The sequence below is a fragment of the Tamandua tetradactyla genome, chromosome X (genome assembly GCF_023851605.1).
Source record: "Tamandua tetradactyla isolate mTamTet1 chromosome X, mTamTet1.pri, whole genome shotgun sequence".
In the NCBI taxonomy this organism is placed as follows: Eukaryota; Metazoa; Chordata; class Mammalia; order Pilosa; family Myrmecophagidae; genus Tamandua; species Tamandua tetradactyla.
The window spans coordinates 154,303,136-154,325,796 of NC_135353.1; the positions used below are offsets into that span (position 1 = coordinate 154,303,136).

Below are 22,661 nucleotides of genomic sequence, written 5' to 3' on the forward strand. Positions count from 1 at the left end.
GGTGCCTGGGAAATCATACTCATCTTACTAAAATCAGTATAATTATGGGAGTAAAAACAACTAAATATCTTTAACACAGCCCTTTGGCTGTCTTGTAATACTGGGACATTAAGTTAATGCAGTCTGCTGCTTTGAAGAAATGTAGATTCTGCCCTCCCATTCTAGCTGAAGCAAGAATTGGTAGCATAAAATTGAGAGGTAAATGAACCAAGAAAGATGTCCATATTTTTTGTAATAGCCTTGCCCTGGAGAATAAGTCCCCCAATGGAAGAAAAAATGGCTCTAGAAAATGAGCAAATCATAGAGTCTCAGAGGCAAAAGGACCTTGGAGATCATCTGCTATTATGTAGACCAAGTGATGCAATTTACTTTTTGAAAGTAGTGTGTTTGGCAATGGGAAACGGCCTCTAGGTTGCTAATGTCTTATTACCCTTATTATTTCACATTCCTTGCTAGTCTGAGACTACTCCAACAATTGCATGCACTCTTCCTGGACTTGGAATCGGAAGCTAGCAAAACAAAGAAGCAGGGACAATGGAGAATCCCTTTTGGTGGTAGTGCTGCCTTCCGGCAGCAATGACAGCTATATCCAGACTCCAGGTCAGAGATGGCAGCTTTCATCCCCTGTCCAATGCCACTGGTGTGGTGATATGACCTATGGCATCTAGAGGCAGTCAGAGGAGTCCCACATTAAGATGTGATTTTTGGCCAAGTTTTGGCTGCGTAAGCCAAGGTCTGAGCTAGGTTCCAGCCTTCCTGAAGATATTTTGTAAGCTACCCAAAACCTTTTCATTAAACCTTTTTCCTCCATAAATCATCCAGAGTTAGTTGGTTTTTTTGTTTGTTTGTTTGTTTGTTTTTGTTTTACTTCTAGAGAATAAATGGAGGTTTGGGGATGGTATTATGGTTCATATATATCCATGGCAGGCATACTTTCTTGACACCAGATTTTTTATCAGATTTCCACCAAATTCTGTAAGCACCATGCTGTGCCTCCATATAGCGGCCACAGGAGGGAAGGCTAGAAAATTCTCTGGGACCAGGTCAAAGAGGGTTTTGAATGTCAGATATGCACTTGGGAGTTTTCGAACTGAGAGCTTGTATGACTACCGCTGCGCTCTTATCAGCTAATAATGTATAGAATGAATTGGGAGGTGAAATGCCAAAAAGACCAGTGGGGAGACTATCACAATAATATACATAAAGTATTAGGATACAAACATGTACCGTGTAATATTCCTCCCACCCTCACCTGAACAACTATAACGCGTCCTCCAAGATTTCAGGAAGCCTGAACACCAATATGGGCCAGGTGCCTGTTCTCTCTGGTCCCAGATGTTCAGGTACATTCCGCTATGTTAGCTCTTAACACATTACCTTGAGAGTATCAATTTATTTGATAGTCTCCTCCAAAGATCTTGCTGTTTCTCTTGGCATCCTAAGTGCCAAGCAGATCATGGTATGTCCAAAAAGGAAGTTTTCATCTTCCCTCCCAAATCTGGTCTAATTCCAAACTTTCCCATTTCAGTAGCTGGTCCCTGGCTCGAGCTGAAAATGTGGGAGTCATCCATGGCTGATAGATCTCTCTCCCTCACCACCAACCACATCCATTCCCCTCCCAATCCAATCCATCACCTAATCATGCCAAGTCAATTTCTAAGATATGTATTCACTCTTCTCCTTTTCGATTGCTTTGGACCCACATGACCATCATCTCTCACATGGATGATTACAATTAGCTCCTAACCCACCTTTACTTTTACGCTCTTGCTTATCTTCCATCTCAGCCAGAGGAATCTTCTTTAAAGCATAATCAGGTCATGCTCCTGATTGAAACTGTATATTCCCTACAAAGCCCTGCACACTGTGCCCCATCCCTAACATCTTGCCTCACTCTCCCCATCACTCGCTGTGTTCCCACAATACTTTACCTTCATTCAGTCACCTAGAAGATTGTTTAGCCAGTTAATCCCTACCTACCCTTCAAGTCTCATGTAAATGTCACTTCCTAAAGAAAGTCTTCCTCATTGGAACTCTCAGTAGCACTCAGTTTTCTTTATGGTGATACCATGTTTTGTTATTAAATGTTATTAAATGTGGTTATGTATTTGTTTATTATCTCTCTTCCTCACTATGCTCTAAGTCTCATGAGAGCTAGGACTACGCTGTTTTGGTCTTCATTGTGTATCCCATACCTGGCCCAGTGTCCAGCACACAGCAGGCAGCAATATGCAAATACTAAGAGGCCAGGAGAAGGTAGTTATGGCAGATGCCTTTTGTGCTCAGCACTGTACCCCTGCTGATTTCAGCTTTAGCCGTGTGGATGGTTCCCATGCCTGCTACAAGCATCCGAACTCGTGGCCCTCCATGTCTCTCTGGTTTTTTGTGGTGGTTGTCTTTCTGGCCTCAGGACTTTCTCCGAGTCTCTTCCCTTATGTAGTGCAATCCAGAGGTCCAGTTAGAGTGGGCAGATATAATTAATACCCTAAAGGAAACCCTTAACCAATGGAGAATGATAGTGGGTAGATGCTCCAGCCAACCCTGGGGAAACATTTCTGAGGTTCATTCTAAACAGTTCTTCAAAAGGGTCTCCAGGAGCATTGGGCCCCTGTTGCCCACAGAGATAACCAGTACAATAAGATGTATATAATTGGTTCTTCCTGCGTCCCTATCTCACTTCTACTACTCCCTCATCCCTGCCTCCTGAGATCACCTCTCCAATAAGCTACCTGCTCCCAAGTCCTTATCTCGGGATCTGCTTTCCAGGGAACCCAGACTAAGACAGTAGTGGATATTTGGTCTGCCCAGCATCTTTTGAACAATTTTCTCAGGCTTGGGGAGATCTCCCATGTTCATCTCCCAGAGATAGAAACCCACATTGCCTACTTAGCCTCCCTTGCAGCTTGGGCACAGGTGTTTGCCCTAAGGTCTGCCAATCAGATATACCCACACAAGAATTTGATCCAGAAACCAGCAAGGTGAGAAAGCAGATGTGGCACAGAATCATTGTTCAGGTGAGGGTGGCAGAGGCTGACAGAGAGGCATTGAACGGTGTTGACCATAGCATCCCACCAATGCATCTGTGATATGAGGCTATGGTGACTGCACCCAGTGATGGCAGCAGTAACATAATAAGATCTCTATTGGAGTCCCTGGCCATTAGAGAAATGCAAATCAAAACCACAATGAGATATCATCTCACACCCACCAGACTGGCCATTATCAACAAAACGGAAAATGACAAGGGCTGGAGAGGATGCGGAGAAAGAGGCATACTTATCCACTGTTGGTGGGAATGTCAAATGGTGCAACCACTGTGGAAGGCAGTTTGGCGGTTCCTCAAAAAACTGAATATAGAATTGCCATACGACCCAGCAATACCATTGCTGGGAATATACTCAAAGGACTTAAGGGCAAAGACACAAACGGATATTTGCACACCAATGTTTATAGCAGCGTTATTTACAATTGCAAAGAGATGGAAACAGCCGAAATCTCCATCAACAGAAGAGTGGCTAAACAAACTGTGGTATATACATACGATGGAATACTATGCAGCTTTAAGACAGGATAAACTTATGAAGCATGTAATAACATGGATGGACCTAGAGAACATTATGCTGAGTGAGTCTAGCCAAAAACTAAAGGACAAATACTGTATGGTCCCACTGATGTGAACAGACATTCGAGAATAAATTTGGAATATGTCCTTGATAACAGAGTCCAGCAGGAGGTAGAAACAGGGTAAGATAATGGCCATTGGAGTTGAAGGGATACAGACGGTGTAACAGGACTAGATACAAAAACTCAAAAAAGGACAGCACAATAATACCTAATTGTAAAGTAATCATGTTAAAACACTGAATGAAGCTGCATCTGAGCTATAGGTTTTTGTTTTGTTTTGTTTTGATTTTACTATTATTACTTTTATTTTTTTCTCTATATTAACATTCTATATCTTTTTCGGTTATGTTGCTAGTTCTTCTAAACCAATGCATATGTACTAAGAAATGATGATCATGCATCTATGTGATGATGTTAAGAATTAATGATTGCATGTGTAGAATGGTATGATCTCTAAATGTTGGGTTAATTTCTTTTTTTCCGTTAATTAAAAAAAAAAAAAAAAAGAGAAGGGATAATTGGAGCTGAAGGGATACAGACTGTACAACGGGACTGGATATAAAAACTCAGAAATGGACAGCACAATACTACCCAATTGTAATGCAATTATGTTAAAACACTGAATGAAGCTGCATGTGAGGTATAGGTTTTTTGTTTTTTTGTTTTTTTTTTTCTTTTTCTTTCTATTATTGTTTTAATTCTTATTCTGTTGTCTTTTTATTTCTTTTTCTAAATCGATGCAAATGTACTAAGAAATGATGAATATGCAACTATGTGATGTTATTAAGAATTACTGATTGTACATGTAGATTGGAATGATTTCTAATTGTTTTGTTAATTCTTTTTTTAATTAATAAAAAAAAAAAAGAAAATAGAATAAGCTCAAAAAAAAAAAAGATCTCTATTGGAGAAGTCTAGTGCTGTAATTTGGGTTTTGAACCTAGCTGGATAGCTTCCAAGCCTGATTCTCTGGCCCTCCCAGTGTTCTCTGAACCACCAAATATGCTTTAATAAATTTATCTTGGGCCTAAACTGGCCAGGCTGGAATCTGGCTAGTTGCTCACTGTTCTAGTTTGCTAGCTGCCAGAATGCAATATACCAAAAACAGAATGGCTCTTAAAGGGGGGAATATAATATGTTGCAAGTTTATAGTTCTAAGGCCATGAAAATCTCAAAATTAAAGCAAGTCTATAAAAATGTCCAAATTAAGGCACGAAGAGGTTATCTTCACTCAGGAAAGGCCAATAACATTCACGGTTTCTCTCTCAACTGAAAAAGCACGTGGTGACATCTGCTAGCTTTCTCTCTGGTCTTCTTGTTTCATGACACTCCCCCAGGGGGCATTTTCCTTCTTCAGCTGCAAAGGTCTCTGACTGCATGGACTCTGGAGTTCTTGTGGCTCTCTCAAGACTCTGTCATGGCTCTCAGCTTTCTCCAAAGTTCTTCCTCTTTTAAAGGATTCTAGTAATCAAGACCCGCCTGGAATGGGTGGAGTCACATCTCCCTCTAATCTAAGGTTAATACCCCCAATTGGGTGAGTCACAACTCCCTGGAGATAATCTAATCAAGATATTTCAACCTACATTATTGAATAGGAATTAAAAGAAATGATTGTTCCCACAAGATTGGATCAGGATTAAAACATGGCTTTTCTAGGATTCATAAATTCTTTAAACCAGCACTCTCACCAAACCTCTTCACCTTGGCAGAGTAAGACTACAATTCCCAGCCTCCCTTGAAGTTGGATGTTGCCACATGTCTGAGTTCTGGCAAGGAACGTGAGTGGAAATGATGCACCACCTCCAGGTCCTGCCCATATAAACCTCACAGGCATCATCCTGCAGCCTCTTTTCCCTCTGCCACAGGTTGCAGAGGACACTGAGGCCCTCGAGAAGAACAAAGCCACAAGGGGGAAGATTCCTGGGTCCTGAATGACCACTTGGAAGGCAGTGTATTAATCAAGAATACCCATTTTGGACTTCATGGGAGTGATATATAGATTTCGACTGTGTAGAGCCATGGAGACTTTGGGGCATGCTGTTACAGCAGCTTGCATTATCCCAACTAGTCCAAGTGGATTCTATTGTTTCCAGTGGCTTTGGCAAATTCAGGAAATAGAAGATAGTTCAGTAAGCTGGAGAATAGAGAGTAAAGGGGACTGTAGCAGTAGATCAGACTGGAGTGGGAGGCAGAGGGCAGATGAAGGAACAAGGCTTCATGGAGTTTATTTTAGTAACTGTGAACTCCAGCGATGTCAGACCTTCAGAGTGGGCGGTGGGGGGGTCGCAGAATACTCTCATTGTATTCAGAGTGATTGATTTTGCCTGCATTACTGGTTCTATTTCTTGGTCAAGGAAATTAATAAGAGAATTTCTTAAAGAAGTTGATGTAACATCTCAGAGAAGCCCTGGGAACAAGTAATGAGTCAGTGACTAAGATCTTTGGAGAAAGAATAAAATATTTAATGTTAAGAAAAAGAAACAAAACTCCAGGGAATTGCTTGTAGCCTTATGAGACAATGACTAAGCTAACAGATATGTAAAAAGATGTCTTAGGGCCTATCACACATTTATGGATAGGTAAGGGGATGAGATCCCAAGTGGATTTGCTAAACCCAGGCATTCCTATAGGTACACAATGGTGAAAGTGGAGGAGGAAAGGGCTTAAAATAAGCTGCACTTAGTTGAGAAGAATTCAATTTGTATAAATAGATATAGGCTTATTTCTCTGTGCCTCAGGAGAAGACTAGGCAATACTAAAGGACAGAAAAAACTGGTTTTCAACCCACCAAAATCATGTCATTTGGAAGCTCTTATCTCTCATAAGCTCAGTATAGATGCCTGGAATTCCTACTTTTAATTACGATGAGTTATGGTATCATCATCTGGAAAACTCCAGTACCTTCTTGTTTATTTTGAATAAGATAAATGTCAATGATAATGTATCAATCACAATGAGCTGGGGGAGACCAATGCATGATGGAAAAACAATGGGCAAATAGAAAGTACCTGGGCTTGGGAGTACAGAACATCATTTCTTAACCACATTCCATTGGTCAAAGTAGTCCCAAGTCCATCCCAGATTCAAAGGGTGAAGAAATAGACTCCATCTCTTGATAGGAAGAGTGGCAAAGACATATTGCAATGGGAAACACTGACACAGAAAAGTGTGATTCATTGAGTGGTCCAGTCTAAGACAGTCAGCAGATGCTTTCATGAGAAAGTAACCCTTGAGCCACTTCCTAAGGATGGGAACCATCAAGTCAGTAGATAAAGGTATATTCTAGACAGGAGGAACAGCATGAACAAGAGGCACAGAGGGATGTGTGAACATGGGACTAGCAGAGAGTGCTGTATCTCCAGAAGGTAAAATACAAGGATCGGAGAAGAGCAGGAGATGACAAAGAGGGGCAGAGGCCCAGCCCCAATCAAGATAGCAGCGTGAGATTCTTCAGGGTTCTGTCCCCCCACAGAAGTTTTGAACAACCAGCAAGAACTGGCAGAAACATCTTTCTCAGCGCTCAAAAAAACAGTTAAAGGATTACAATAATGGGGTGTTTTAGTTTCCTGGCTGCTAAAACAAATACCATGCAATGGATTTGTTCTAAATAATGGGAATTTATTGGCTCATGAGGCTAGGAGTCCAAAATCAAGATGTCATCAAGGCGAGGATTTCTCCCAGAAGACTATGGGATTCTGGGACTGGCTGCTGGTGACCCTTGGTACTTGGCTTTTCTGTCACATGGCAATGTGACAAGCATGGCAGCCCCTCCTGGTTTCTCTGGATTCCATTAACTTCCAACTTCTTCCTGTGACTTTCTTTTTGGTGTTTGAATTTCATTCTGCTTATAAAGGATTCTAGTAATAGGATTAAGACCTATCCTGATTCAGCAGGCCACACCTTAACTGAAGTAACCTTATCAAAAGGTTCTATTTAGAATGGGTTCACAGTCACAGAATTGATCAAGATTAAGAATGTGTTTTTCTGGGGTACATAGCTCTAAGCCATCATACAGGCTGAGCAACAAATCAAGAAAAATGACACTTAAAAGCAGCAGGTTCTCATGGTGCCTTTGTCGAACCCTTCCCAAGCCCTCACTGGCTTGATGCAGAGCCAGCCCACATTCCCACTGCAGATCCCTAGACCTGGTTCTAGAGAGAGCAAAGTAATCCTCCAGTACATACTGAGAGCAAAGATGTCTGGCTCAATCTGTCTGATGGTGGCCTGAGGGACTCCTGTCCCAGAACTTACCCTGTGTGTAGAAGGCAACTCACAGGGCTCTCCTACAGAACACTGTGGGAGAGCTATCAAGTGGCAGGGGACTGCCGGCTTCAGGACATATAGTGCAGTGTGCAGGACTGTGAGGTAGCTTCCCTAGGGAAGATGAGACTTTCATATCTATGTAAATGGAGGAATTCCTAGGGTTACATGTGCATACCCAGAATAAGACACATGTGCAGAAAGGATTAGGGAGACCCTAGGCTTTGGCCTAAAACTCTTCTCTAAACACATTGTATAGATAACTCTGAAGGAGAGCACTTGCATAGGTCAATCTGCAAAGACTGGGAAAAGTTTGCTTTTATCCTTCTTCTTAAAATGCTTTTGTTCCTGGAATTCAAAGAAACCTCTCTCATAACACTAGTAGGATACAAGCTTAAGTAACAGATGCCACAGAGTCTAGATTCCAGTGATAACACATTAAAATACCAAAATGTCCAGGTTTCAACAAAAGATTGCAAAACATACAAAGAAATGAAGTGAAGGCCCAGGCAAAGCAGAAGATTAAAGCGTTAGAAACCATCAAGGAGGGGGATAAGACCTGGGGCATACCAGACAAAAACTTTTAAAAAATGGTCCTAAAGATACTCAAAGAGCTAAAGGAAAACATGGACAAAGAACTAAAGAAAATCAGGAAAATGATAAACGAACACAAAAAGAATATCAGTAGACAGAAAATATGTAAAGGAATCAAGCAGAGCTGAAGACCACAATAATAAAAATTAAACATTCCCTAGAGGAGTTCAATAGCAGATTGGAGCCAGAAGAAGAAAGAATCTGAGAACTTCTAGATAAGACCATTGAAATCATCCAATCTGAGGAGCAGAAAGAAGAAAGAATGAAGAAAAGTAAACAGAGCCTGAGGAATCTGTGGGACATCATGAGGTGCACCAATATACACATTGTGGGAGTCCCAGGAGAAGAAAGGAGCAGAGAAAATATTCAAAGGAATAATGGCTGAAAAAAAAAACTAAACCCAAGTTTGACAAAAGGCTTTATACATTTAAGACACTCAATGAACTCCAAACAGGATAAACGCAAATAGACCCATGCTATGGCATATTATAATCAAGCTGTCAAATGCCAAGGATAGAATTCTGAAAGCCACAAGAGAGAAGTAATGTGTTACATAAAAGGGTACCTCAATAAGATTAAGTGTCGATTTCTCATTAGAAACCAGGGAGGCAAGAAAACAATGAGATTACATATTTAAAGTGCTGAGAGCCAAAAATTGCCAACCAAGAATTCAAATATGGCAAAATTCTCTTTCAAAAATGAGAGAGAGATTAAGATATTCCCAGATAAACAAAAGCTGAGGGAGATCATCACTAGACTAACCCTACAAGAGATGCTAAAGAGAGTTCCTCAGGTTGAAAGGAAAGAGCAATAGACAATAGATGGAAGCTGCATGAAGAAATAAAGATCTCTGGTGAGGGTGATGACACGGGTAAATATAAATTCCAATACTATTGTACTTTTGGTTTGTAACCCCACATTTTATTTCTGACTGGACCTAAAAGGCAAATACTTAAAATGAAATGATAAATCAATAGCTTTGGATTCATAGTGTATAAACATGCAATTTGTGACAAGAACTACATAAAGGTTGGGGAACTGAGGGGTATAAGGACATGGTTTGTGTATACTATTGAAATTAATTTGGTCTCAAAGAAAACGAGATTGTTATGGATTTATGATAAATTTAAGCCCCATGATAACTACAAAGAAAATATTGGAGAATATGCAAGCTCACAGAGATAGAAATTAGAGTACAGGTTGCCAGGCATGGGGTGCAGGGAAATTGATAGTTAATACATAATAATTGAAGGGTTTCTGTTTGAAGAGATGGAAAAGTTTTAGTAATGGAAGGTGGTAAGGGTACCACGATTTCATGAATGCAATTAATTCCATTGAATAATATTCTTGGGAGTGGTTGAGATGGGAAAGTTTATGTTGTGTATATGTTCCCACAATTAAAAAGAAAGAAAGAGCAACTAAAGATACAATGACAATTAAGTGCGATACATGGTCCTGGATGGGATCTATCAAGGGAAGAGAAGAAGCTCAAAAGGGCATTATTGGGACATATGAAAAAACTGGAATATAGGCTTGTGGTGGTGGGTTCTGGTGTCAACTTGTACAAGTAATAATGCCCAGTTGTCTGGTCAGGCAAGCACTGGCCTGACTGTTGCTGTAAGGATATTTCGTGACTGATTGATAAACCGGAAGGCTGGTGTATTAAGTCATCAGTCAGGTGATCGCAGCTGTGGCTGGTCACATCTTCAATCAACTAAGGCGTGTCCCCCACAATGAGTTGACAGTTTGTTTTTGTTTTTTTTTTTTAAAGGAAGAAGAGAGACTTTTTCACTGCTTCTTCAGTCAGCGAGCCTCTCCTGTGGAGTTCAAGACCCTGCATTGGAGCTTCCAGCTTCACAGTCTGCCCTGTGGATTCTGGACTCTTCCATTCCCATGGTTGCATGAGACACCTTTATAAATCTCATGTTTACAGATCTCTCCTGTTGGTTCTGTTTCTCTAGAGAACCCTGACAAGGCTACAAGCTATATATCAATGTTAAATTTCTTGAACTTGATAACTGCACATATGGTGGTTTTACAAGTGAATATCCTTGTTCTTTGGAAATGTACATGACAGTATTAAGGATTCAAGGAACATGATGTATACAACCTACACTCAAGTGTTCAGAAAATGGATGGATGGATGGATAGAATGAAGCATCAAATGTGGCAAAATGTTAAAATTAGTGTACCTGGGTATTTGAGACTTTGGGGTATATTGGAGTTCTCTGGATGGGGTTTGTATCTTTTGTTTTTAACTCTCTTATAATTTTGAATGTGTTTCAAAAAAAAGAGAACAGGGATTACATCTGGGCACATCTTGTAGCAATGGTTATATTTTGTTCTAAAGATTTCAAGCAGGAGAGTGCCAAGATTAGCGGCATGCTAAGAAAAATTACTACAAAGACTCTGTGGAAGATAGATTGGAATAAAATCTTGTTTCAAACCAAATAATTGATGTAAATTGCACAGTGTAAACTATAAAGATGATACACAAGTGAAATTTTTTGAGTCACAAGGTAAATTACCCTAGGAATCCTTACTTACACAATTTAATGCCCTCCTCTAGTCGCTCTTCCAGTCCAGTCTGGGACCCCTGACCAAAAGAGGCAGCAGTGGATTTATTCCATCAACATTTATTCAGCACCGGCTATGTTCCAAGTCTTAAGATTGTATTGGAGATGAATAATACACAATCCCTTCCCTGGAAGAACTCACTGTGTAGCTTCCTAGATTCTCAGCCCCTGGAATCACCCACATGTCCCACCACAGCCCTAATTACAGGATTTTGCAGTAGCCATTTCAAGGCTCTGACTATACTGCACCCACTGATGGAAACTGTGGTGTGAGACCAAGAGGGGACAAGGATGTGGCCAGTACCAGATGGCTAGAATATATATGACTATGACAAAAGCAAAGAAATGGAGAAAATAAGCAGAGGACAATGGCGTAGTCAAATGTAGGCATATCACATACCTACAAACATTTTCCATACCTTGTTCTCATTTGGTTCTCACAACTACCCTGATAAGGAGATACTCATTTATTCTAGGTAGAGAGCACATTTTGGGTAAGTGACAGAGCTGGGAGTTGAACCCAGAACAGTCCCCCACTAAATCTCATGCTGGTTACAACTACAGCTAATGCAAGATCCAAGCAGGCCCCTGGATCTGGATAGGGAAAGACCAAATGTGGATTTATGAAGGAAGAAGGGCTGATTGGAAAAGCTGAGGCAAGACAGGTCTTGGGGAAGTCAGCTCCAAGGAAGAGGAGGGGCCAATGTGGCTCAGAAAGCCTAGCCATTTTCAAGTGGGGATGGGTAAGTATTGCCATGAAGATGACAGCATACTCAAGTATGAATTACCCAACTGTCATCCTGCAAAATACCAAAATTCCTAACACAACATACCCACTGGTGTCTGTTATTTCCTACTGAGATCAAGAGTACCCCTTTAATTTTGATGTACATTCTAGATTACTAATCCTATATTTCCTAATAAATTACAGAAAAGTAGACATGTATGAATAATTATTACATGACTTGACATTAACCCTTGTATTTTTCTGTAAAATTTATTGAGATGTATTCATATACTATGTAATCCACGGAAAGTATACAATGTCTCACAGTGTCATCACTTACTTGTGCAATCATCATCATAATCAATCTTAAACCATTTTAATTGCTGCAAAGAGAAAAATAGCAGACATTAGAAAAAGAAAACCCAAAATACCTTAAACTCCTTATCTCCCCCTATTATTGACTCCTAGTATTGGTGTGGTATACTTGTTACTATCGATGAAAAAATTTTAAGATATTACTGTTAACTATAGTCTGTAGCTTGCAATAGTCACTTTATCCCCCATATACCAATCTATTATTAACTCTTTGTACAAGTGTTGTACATTTAAACTCATCCATAAAAAAACGTATTTATATTTGTGGTGCTAATCTTAAACAATGCAACAGTTGGGTTTTTTAATCACTAAAAACAAAAATTTTATGTATGGCACTTTATCTTTTTTCTTCTAAAATAAAACACAATGCAACTGAATTTAAATGAGATATTAAAATTTTCAGTGACAGTTTTACAACAGTATTGGTAATAATGAATTGATGCATTGCCTTGAATGAAACAAGGGCTTTTGCTAACTTAAATATAAGAAAAATGAGTTTATTTTTGCCATGGATGATATTCTCCAAATAGAACACAATGTATTTGTAATATTCTGCATAAAAGCCATTTTATAGCTAATACTAATTCTCTAAACATGACTCAACACACAATAGCTTTGCATTTCAATATTCTTGGTAATGGTTGGTTAATGTTGGAGAGAATAAAGGTTATTATTTAAAATAATCTCTGCATTCTGTTTTTACATACTATTTTTGATTAAATGTCCCCTTCCAGTATCAGAACTGACCTTTAACAAAAATCCCTACACCAGAGCAGAAATTGGTCTCACAAGGGGGAAAGGATATTAAATAACAGAGCTCGCAGCAGTATACTATTGCATCGACATCTTGCATTTTGCTGCTTTTATATATTGCTAACTTCCTAAAGCTGTAATTAGTGCTAAAATGTGAAGTCATTAAGGCCACTCATAAGAAATACAAGCCAGCGAGGTCGATAAAAACCTAGGCATATGTCAATAATCATCTTGGTACACAACTCACAAATTTGACTTTTAAAAAATAAAAGGCAAAAATCAGCAATTGAAAAAAATCAACAGGTGAGAGCTTCAAATTTAATCTTTGGCAATATACTCTTAATTCCCCTCCTCACCTCACCATAGGATAGGTTTGCTAAAAAAAATAACTCTGAAAATGGAGAATGGCCTTGTGCTTTGTATCATCTCAGCATGTTTCTCTTCACTTCATCTTTCCATTTCCAACATGTTTAGTGGACTTTACAATATTTACATGGTCCATTCGATTTTTCTTGCCCTAGTAGGGTAGAGAGGAGACTGGCTACTCTTAGAAGGCACAGAAGGATTATTGTGCAAACTGCCCACAATGGAAATATTTATAACTTTTCTGAAGGAAAAAAAATCTGAGGAAGCACAATTAGACCTCATATTGTAAAGATATTTTTAGCTAAAAGCAAGGCTATTTCCCATAACCTCCAGAATGATAAAGAGGAAAGGATGGTCTTGATAAAAGGTTCTTTTTCTTCTTCTTCTTCTTTTACTTTCCCAGGCTAAAGCTGATTAAGACGGTATTGGGGAGAAAGGAGCTATGGATTTTGTAGTAAATATAGATCAAGCACTGTCGGGTGAAGTCATCTGTGTGGGTTTTCCTCACCTCTGACTCATCATGTAAGTAGTGAATGTCTGCCATGCTTGTCTTTCCATTTTTATCTTGAGAATTAAGCCTCTGTGTAATAGCGATGCTTTGAATCTTCAAATGAGCCCAGTCATCTTTGAACCCCCAAATGACTAAAAATCAGAAGGAGAGTCAAATCTCAACCTGTGTAGCAACTAAAGCGTCCTTTTCCCAAAAGTCCCCCTCTGATGTCCATCTGCTATTTTCACAGCGCTTTACAGCCTAGTAGCTAACAGCTGATGTTCTTAGATAAGAGACATGACAGGATGAATTTACAGGTTACTAAGCATTTTCGAGCTGCTAAGAGGCTCAGAGCTCTGGAGGGTGGAGTCGCATCTTACTCCTTGAAGTGGGAGTCCATGGACTCGTGCTATTGGCATCCCCCCCGGGAGCTTGTGAGAAATGCACAGCCTCGAGACCTTCAGGATTAGAATCTGCATTTCAACACGATCCCCCAGGACATTCGTGGCGCCTTAAAATCTCAGAAGCTCTGATTTTAGAGAGTAAGGAAAAATAGTTCCCACCTGGGCACTAGTAAGACCAGGCCTTACTGGTAGAAATTCAGGGAACCTCCAGGCAAATGCTTCACATCCCTTGAGTAAGGGTCATAGCATTTCATTCTGCAATCAGAGCTAAGTTTTAAGAAAAAGAGTCTCCTGATGGAAGCAGGGCACTGAACAAATTCACACGTGAGCCTGCTTATTCTGACCCCACAGCTCGGGTTTTTCTCGCCTTGGTTTGTCTTCCCTCAGAAGGCAAGAAAAGACCTACCCTGGGCAAATGGTAAGTTGGGCATTAAGTCCCAAGGGTGGGCCCTGAACTAGCTGCAGCGTCTACCTGCCCACTCAGTCCCCAACTCCTACAGAATCACATAGCCCAGAAAGGTGACCTAGTACAGAAGAAATAAAATGTTAATTCCTGGAGCAGGTTTTCTAGATCCAGATCCTGAATCTACCCTCAGACAAATACAGATGTCATGACTGAGCATGCTTGTTCAGAGGACAGGTTCTGGGTTCACGTCCCAGCTCTGTCATTTACTGTGTGGCCTCAGACAAAGGACTTAATTTCTGTAAGCCCCACTTCCCATGTTTGTGAAAATGGTCGTGATAATAGTACCTTGTGCAGGGTACTATTAACTTGTCAGGGCTAATAGGTTAACTACAGGTAAAGCATTTCTAATAATGTCTGCGTATAGGATCAATAAGTAAAGCTACTATTATCATCATCATTATCATTACTATTATCACTGTTGCCATTATTATTATTTTTTAGTTGTGGTTACTGGAGCTCTCCTTCTGGCTTAACATTAATTTGCACCCTCCCAACACAGGCACACACCCTCCAACTGCTTTTTATCTGGTCTGTAATTCTCCAACTTATCAGGAAATGTTTCTTTTTTTTCTTTGTAATAGATGTGTCAAAACTGGATTAAAATCCACTTGTAGACTCTCAACTTGCAAAGCACTCCCCTAATCTGCTGGTGTGATAACTCTGTTCATGAGGAAATGGACTCAGCTGGCATAGTTTAGTGATTCCATGCTGCCTGCTAGCCAACCCCTTCTTCCCTTTTTCTAACTACCCATAAACCACTCGCTTTAATAATTCAATCTAGAATTTTCAGTGAGTTTGCAGATTGAGGTTAGAGTTTTTGGGAAATTAGGACGTTTCCCCTTTTCCAGGCTTTGTCTGAGCTTTCCTCTTCCCCACAGCACCTCAGAGTTACCAGCAATGGCTCAGTCATTTTATCTGCATTTGTCTACATTCTCTCACATTGTCGTTTTTTCTGTGTCGGAAGACGTAAATCCATCTGTAGCAGCTTTGGGGCTCTCTTACCATCTCCTCACTTATCTCTGGTTTCACTTCCTCTTAACCTTTCTGCCTTCTCTCCGCTGCCTAGTGACGTGACATTGTCACACCCAAGCAGGCAGGCTGATCCTGTCCTCCTTCTTTGTGAGCCAAGGATAAATTGAAAAACCTACCTCAAGAAAGGGTTCGCTTTTTAGGTCAAACCTCTATTCACTTGGGGTTAAAAGAATTCTGATAACAGTTTTACAGGTTTGGGTTTGCTCTTTTATAGGTTAGAGGATGTTGAATGGGACTTTGGAGCCTAAAGCTGAGGACAAAGAATACAAAGTAGCTCCACTTTCTAAGGAAAACTGAGCTCTCCGGGCCTGACACCCCATCATGTGCTGCTGTCAGGGAGAAGAAGCAAAATTCCCTCCAATTTCTAAATTGAATACTGGGGAAGAAGTCACGGGAGCCGGGCAGGAATCACAGGGTAATCAGCCCCCGGGTGGGAGCGGCGTGTTCGTGGTAAGCAGAGTCCCACATCCCCTCCCCGTGGAAAGGGAGTGAGGGTGCCTCCCCTTCCACACACTTAGGTGAGGTGGGGGGGGTGCCTGCAAGAGGCAGAGCTTGCTACACCACAATGCCATACCCCTTCACACCGGCGAGGATGGCTATTATCAACAGGACCGACAATAACAAGTGCTAGCAAGGATGCCAAGAAATTGAAACCCTCATACACTGCTGGGGTTTAAAATGGTACAGTCACTTTGGAAAACAGTCCAGCAATTCCTCAAAAGGTTAAACATAGTGTTTGCATTTCCTAGCTGCTAACACAAATATCATACAGTGAGTTGGCTTGACAACAGGAAGTTATTAGCTTACTTTTTTGTGGGGTTTTTGTTTTCTTTTTTGTTTGTTTGTTTGTTTGTTTGGGGGTGCATGGTCAGGGAATCAAACCCAGGTCTCCCGCATAGAAGGCAAGCATTCTACCACTGAACCACCCACGCACCCCTCAGCTCAAGACGGCAAGCATTCTACCACTGAACCACCCACGCACCCCTCAGCTCACTGTTTTGAGGCTCAGAAAAGTCCAAAACCAGGCATCAGCAAGACGATGCTTTCTTCCCAAAGACTGGCATTTGGGGGCTGGCTGCCAGAGATCCCTGGTCCTTGGCTTTTCCATCACGTGGCAGTGCACATGGCAGCCTCTCCTTTCTCTTCCATGTTCACTTGACTTCTAGCTTCGTGCTTCTCCCTAGGGCTTTTTCTTTCTTCGGAGGATTGAGGGGTGATGGCCAAGGTTTGCAAAGTATGTTTTTAGGATGAGATGAAAATATTCAAGAATTGATTGCAGTGATGGTTGCACAACTCTTGTGAATATCCTAAAAGCCACTGAAAGTATAATTTAAATTATACTTTAATTTATTATTGATTATATAAGTAATTGTTTAATGGAACTGTATGGTATATGAATTATGTCTCAATAAAGCACTTGGAAGAATGAAAAAGGAGCATGGACTGGCCCCATTGCTCCAGTTGGGTGCTCGCTGAGTGGCAGAACCCACAGGCCCACCCTAGGGCAAACCCCTGAGCATGGTGAGGGACCGCTGGGGAGTTTGGAGGTTTACCTGAACATGGAAACTGGTGGCTGCTTCCAGCCTGGAGATAAATGAATGGGGTGGAGTGAGGTGGAGGCTGGAGCAGCCCACCCTGGAAAGACACAATGAATAAGGGCAGCAGTGGACCTACCTGCATGCCACAATTTGGCAACACAGAATGAGCATATTTCCTACAGGCCAAGGAGACACTGGGGAAGAAGGGAGCTGGGCTTGAACTATCATGTTGGCATCCTACGCAAGAGCCACCCATCAGATGGGGGAAACCCAGCAACCAGCAGTCGTCATAGCTGAGGGAGAGGGAAGAAAAGAGGCTGCGCCAGATCTCCCCTATCAGGGAGCTATGTAGTGAAAAGCCTCCTCCCACTCAGGACCCTCTAAGACAGCGCTTCTCAAACTTTGTGCCTATGGAACCCCTGGGGATGTTATTAAAACTCAGATTCTGATTTAGTAGGTCTAGGCCAGGACTCTGCATTTCTAAGAGGCTCCCATGTGGTACAGATTCTGCTGGTCTGTGGACCAACTTGGAGTCACAAAACTCTAAATCAGTAGTTCTTACACTTTTTTGGTCTTAGCACCCTTTTGCACTCTTAAAAATCATTGAGGATTGGGAGAAGGCTCAAAAGAGAAGGAGGAGTTGCAACAGAGAAGGTAGGATTTAACAAATGAGTATGACTGCTGAATCATTATATTGATATTTCTTCTTAGTCTCTAGTGTCTTAGCACAGCTAAAAGGAAATACTTGAAATTGTGAAACTGTAACCGATACCGTACTTTGAAATTTGTTCTATAATTACTTGTTAAAACGTACCTTGAAATGTATCACTTTTTTCTTTTTTTTATCACGTTTTTGTATATATGTTATATTTCACAATAAAAATTTTATTGAGGATCCCAAAGAGCTTTTCTTTGTGTGGGTTTTAACTATTGATATTTACTGTGTTCAAAATTAAAACTGAGAATTTTTATATTTATTGGCTGATTATTTTAAAAGAACAATAAAGCCCACTACATGTTAACATAAATAACATACCTTTGTGAAAAAAAGCCTAATATTTTCCAAAACTAAAATTTTAGTGAGTGGCATTGCTTTACATTTTTGCAATTCTCTTTGTGTCTGGCATAACAGAAGACAGCTGGATTCTCAATCTGCTTCTACATTCAATCTGTTGCAACATAATGGCTGTTTTGAAGAACATGAAGAAAATCTGTCCTTACACAGATATGTAGCTGGAAAAGGAAGGAGCATTTCAATAGCTTTTTCTTGTTATTATGAATACTCTTCTTTGATACTACACTAAAACTCAGTAAGACTTTCTCAGAGGTTAGTTGCAATGTGGAATCTGAAAACATAATGGTGAAAATTCATAACCTGCTAAAATCCATTGGTCCATTCTGCCGTTTGAATAGTTCTTTTACCCATATATGATTTTGTAACATCATGCATTGGCCATTTGGAAAACATGGGTTCACTGAATTATGCAGATTATGCAAATGTTGACACATTTCATTATACAATTTCAAAAAGTCATGTTTGTTACTACCCACCATTGATCTCACCCATCAACTCACCAGAAAAGTTTTTATGTACTGGGAAGCTGAAAAGCTAACAGTGGTGGGGTACACGTTTTCCAAATTTTTAATTTTTCCTTGGAAGCTCCAATTTTATCATTGACGACCAATAGGGTCAGTTGTTTTCCACGAAGTTACTTCAATCATTTGTAAGAAAATGACTGCCAAATACCCAAGCCTAAATAACCATACTTTGTCTGTCAAACATTCTTCTAAGTGAAATTGATGTTCCATGAAAATAAATGGCTAGTGCAGCTTGCAACTCAAACACATTCTTCTCAAGACAACCATCATACTTCAGGTATACAACAGAAGTGCTTTATGCATACTTCCCATTTTATCACGCAGAATATCCAAAAGGTATGTACTCAAAGGTCAAGATTTAATACAATTAATAATTCTTACTGTTTTGTCAAGGGCACCTTTAACTGGCATTGGATTCTGTTTTGTTTTATGACTGGGAGTGCATAGCGATGAAGAGTACAATGACTACTAGTACAACTCAGTGTCACTGCTTTGATTCGTGCTTGGACACTGGCAGTTTTTCCATCATTGCTTTTGTACCACCAGTGCAAATGCCAAACAGAAAAGGGCAAATAATATCTTCATACTAACATGAAAATGCTTTTTAAAATTTTTTTTAACATTTTTATTGTGAAATATAATATATAGCATATATACAAAAAAGTGATAAATGTCAAAGTACATTTTAACAAGGAGTCTTAGAACAAATTTTAAAGTATGGTATGGGTTACAGTTCCACCACTTCAAGTGTTTCCTTCTATCCTCTCTAAGACACTGGAGACTAATAAATATCAATATGATGATTCAGTAGTCATACTCGTTTATTAAATCCTATCTTCTCTGATACAACTCCTCCTCCTTTTGCCCTTCTCCCAATCTTTATGAACATTTGGGCAATGGCCATTCTAACTTCTTCATTGAAAAGGGGTGTCCATATTATGGAGTAGGGGTATAAACTGGTTGATGCTCTTGGAGAGACTGGAACCTCTGAGTTTCAGGGCTTAACTGGCCTAGTAACCATCTGGACTTTGTAGGTTTCTGAAAAATGAACTTAGTGAGTGAAACTCACTACAGATAAGGCTACAGATAGATCCCTGGGTATTCTTTAAACAAAAAACATTTTTGTTGTAAAATATAACATATATACAAGGCAAAAAAAAAAGGAAAAAACAATAATTTTCAAGCGCACTTCAACAAGTAGTTACAAAACAGATCCCAGAGTTTTCCATGGGCTACCATTCCATCATCTCAGGTTTTTCCTTCAAGCTGCTCCAAAACACTGGAGGCTAGATGGAATATTAATATAGTGATTCAGCAGCCATACCCATTTGTTAAATCACATTTTCTCTGTTATACCTCCTTCTTCTCTCAGTCGAGCTGGTTATTCTTTAGGGTTTACAGGAATACTGTTGGTTGGGATTTGGCATACCCAAATTGGCAATTAGCAATATCCAGCTGAAGCTTTCATAAGAGTAGCCCCTGATACCTTATTTTATTACATTCCTTTCCCCACTTTTGGTCAGGTAGACATTGTCGATCCCACAGTGCCAGGACCAGGTTAATCCCTGGGAGTCATATCCCACGTTGCCAGGAAGATGTACATCCCTGGATGTCATGTCCCACATAGGGGGTAGGATAATGATTTTCCTTGCAGAGTTGGCCTTAGAGAGAAAGAGGTAACATCTGAGAAACAAAAAACATTCTCTGGAAGTAACTCTTAGGCATTATTATAGGTAGGCTTAGCTTCTCTGCTACAAAAATAAGTTTCCTAAGAGCAAGCCTCAAGTTCAACTTGAGGAATCCCTAATCAACTTGGGAATCCCTAATGTTTGAGAGAGTATCAGGGATTTCCCAGGTGGGAAAGTATAATAGTTCCATATTTTTTCTGCAGTTCCCTCAAAGGACTTTGCCAATGCTTTTAAATTATCTGCCCAAAATACGCTGGAATGTATTTGGGTATTATGTTACGTTATGCAGAATTGCAAGACCTTGTTCCCAATTCTAAGCTCCATGTGTTTAGGTTGTTTAACTGAACTGGCCAGACTGGTTAGTTAGATTGTGTGCTGTAGAAAATTTAGGTTTTGGACAAAATAAACCTCTCTTCCTTTGGTCTCATACAGTAGGTGAAGTTCTAAAACACAGATAATATCATCCTTTACCCTGTATTCTGATTTACCTTGGTACCAATCAGATCAGCTTTGTTCTTGTCTCTAATTGAAACCTGATCTCTTTTTCAACTTCCTTAACAGTTGCTGTATGTAGGAATGCTCACTTTCAGAGCGGTAGGAATCCAGCTCTGAGTCTTATGTGTCACACAGGTACCCAGTATTATAGGAAAATATCAGGTTATACACATGTAGTACAGCATCTCAGAATTCAGAGACAACAGTCAAAGCTCAGGAATAAATGTGACTGCTGTAACGGCTTACAATCTAGGCCCCAATATTCTTGTAAGTATTCTCTAAAAGAGACTACACAATATTTGTCCTTTTGTTTCTGGCTTATTTCGCTCAACATAATGTCCTCATGGTTCATCCACCTCGTTGCATGCCTCATTAATTCATTCCTTTCTGTATTGTATACTATTCCATCATATATGTACACCACATTTCGCCCATCTGCTTTTCAGTCAATGTACCCTTCGGCCACTTCCATCCACTGGGCATCATGGATAATGTCACCATAAACGTCAGTGTGCACATGTCTGTTTGAGTCCCTGCTTTCATTTCTTTTGAGTATATTCCTAGTAACAGGATTGCCTACTTATACGGCGACCCTATATTTAGCCTCCTGTGGATCCACTACATTATCCTCTAGAGGGGCTGCCCCATTCTGCTCCCCCACAACCCTGAATGGGTAGACCTCTCGCTCCACATTTTCCCTAGCACTTGAATTTTTCTGTTTATTTATTTATTTTGAATCTGCAGATTTTGTTGAGATATATTCATATAGCATATATTCTATCCAAAATAAACAATATTTCACAATATCCTCACTTAGTTGTACAATCACCACTCTCAACTTTAGATAATTTTCATTGCTCCAAAGAGAAAAATAACAGATAGACACACCCAAACCAAAGAGAAAATCCAAAACTCCCCTTAACTCTTGCTCCCCTCAATTACTTATCCATAGTGTTATTGTGTTACTAGTGATGTATTCCTGTTAAATATAGATCATAGCATGCAATAAATAGTTTTTCCCATGCAACTTTGTACCTGTTTGAAACTCGTGTACCTCAGAAAAGCCATATTCTTTAACCCTGATTCAATATTGCTGGCTGTGATCTTTTTGATTAAGTTGTTTCCATGGAGATGTGACCCACCCAATTGTGGGTGGGACATTTTGATTAGGTGGTTTCCATGGAGATGTGTTTCCACCCATTCAAGGTGGGTCAGTTACCGGAGTCCTTAAGAGGGAACCATTTTTGGAAGAAACTTCAGAGCTGACACAGACAGAGAAGTTTGGAAAAGCAGAAAGAAAACTCCTGGGAAGAAGAAGTCAGGAAAGAAAGCTAGCAGACATCACCATGTGCCTTCCCAGCTGACAGAGGTGTTCTGGACCCATTGGTCTTTCTTGAGTCATTATCTTTCTCTGGATGCCTTAGTTTGGACAATTTTTAAGGCCTTAGAAGTGTAAACTTGCAATTTAATAAATTCCCTTTTTAAATGCCATTCCATTTCTGGTCTATTGCATTCCAGCAGCTTTAGCAAACCAAAACACCCTTCTATTATTAACTCTTTGTACAAGTTTCATACATTTGAAGTAGTTCATGAAAATAGTTTTGAACTTGCAAAGTAAAGAAAGGGTCTCTGAGAACCACTGTCCTAAGGAATTCACCACGTGACCCATGGGAA

General features: G+C 40.1%; 1 long non-coding RNA gene across 1 annotated transcript in view; it reads left to right on the top strand.

The window, feature by feature from the left end:
• The window catches only part of LOC143670675 (uncharacterized), a 59,771-nt gene extending 47,324 nt beyond the window's left edge, over nucleotides 1–12,447 (top strand). The window contains exon 3 of the long non-coding RNA XR_013169429.1: nucleotides 10,250–12,447. This is a non-coding gene — a long non-coding RNA (uncharacterized LOC143670675). The remainder of the gene's footprint in view (nucleotides 1–10,249) is intronic.
• The last annotated feature ends 10,214 nt before the right edge of the window (nucleotides 12,448–22,661 follow it).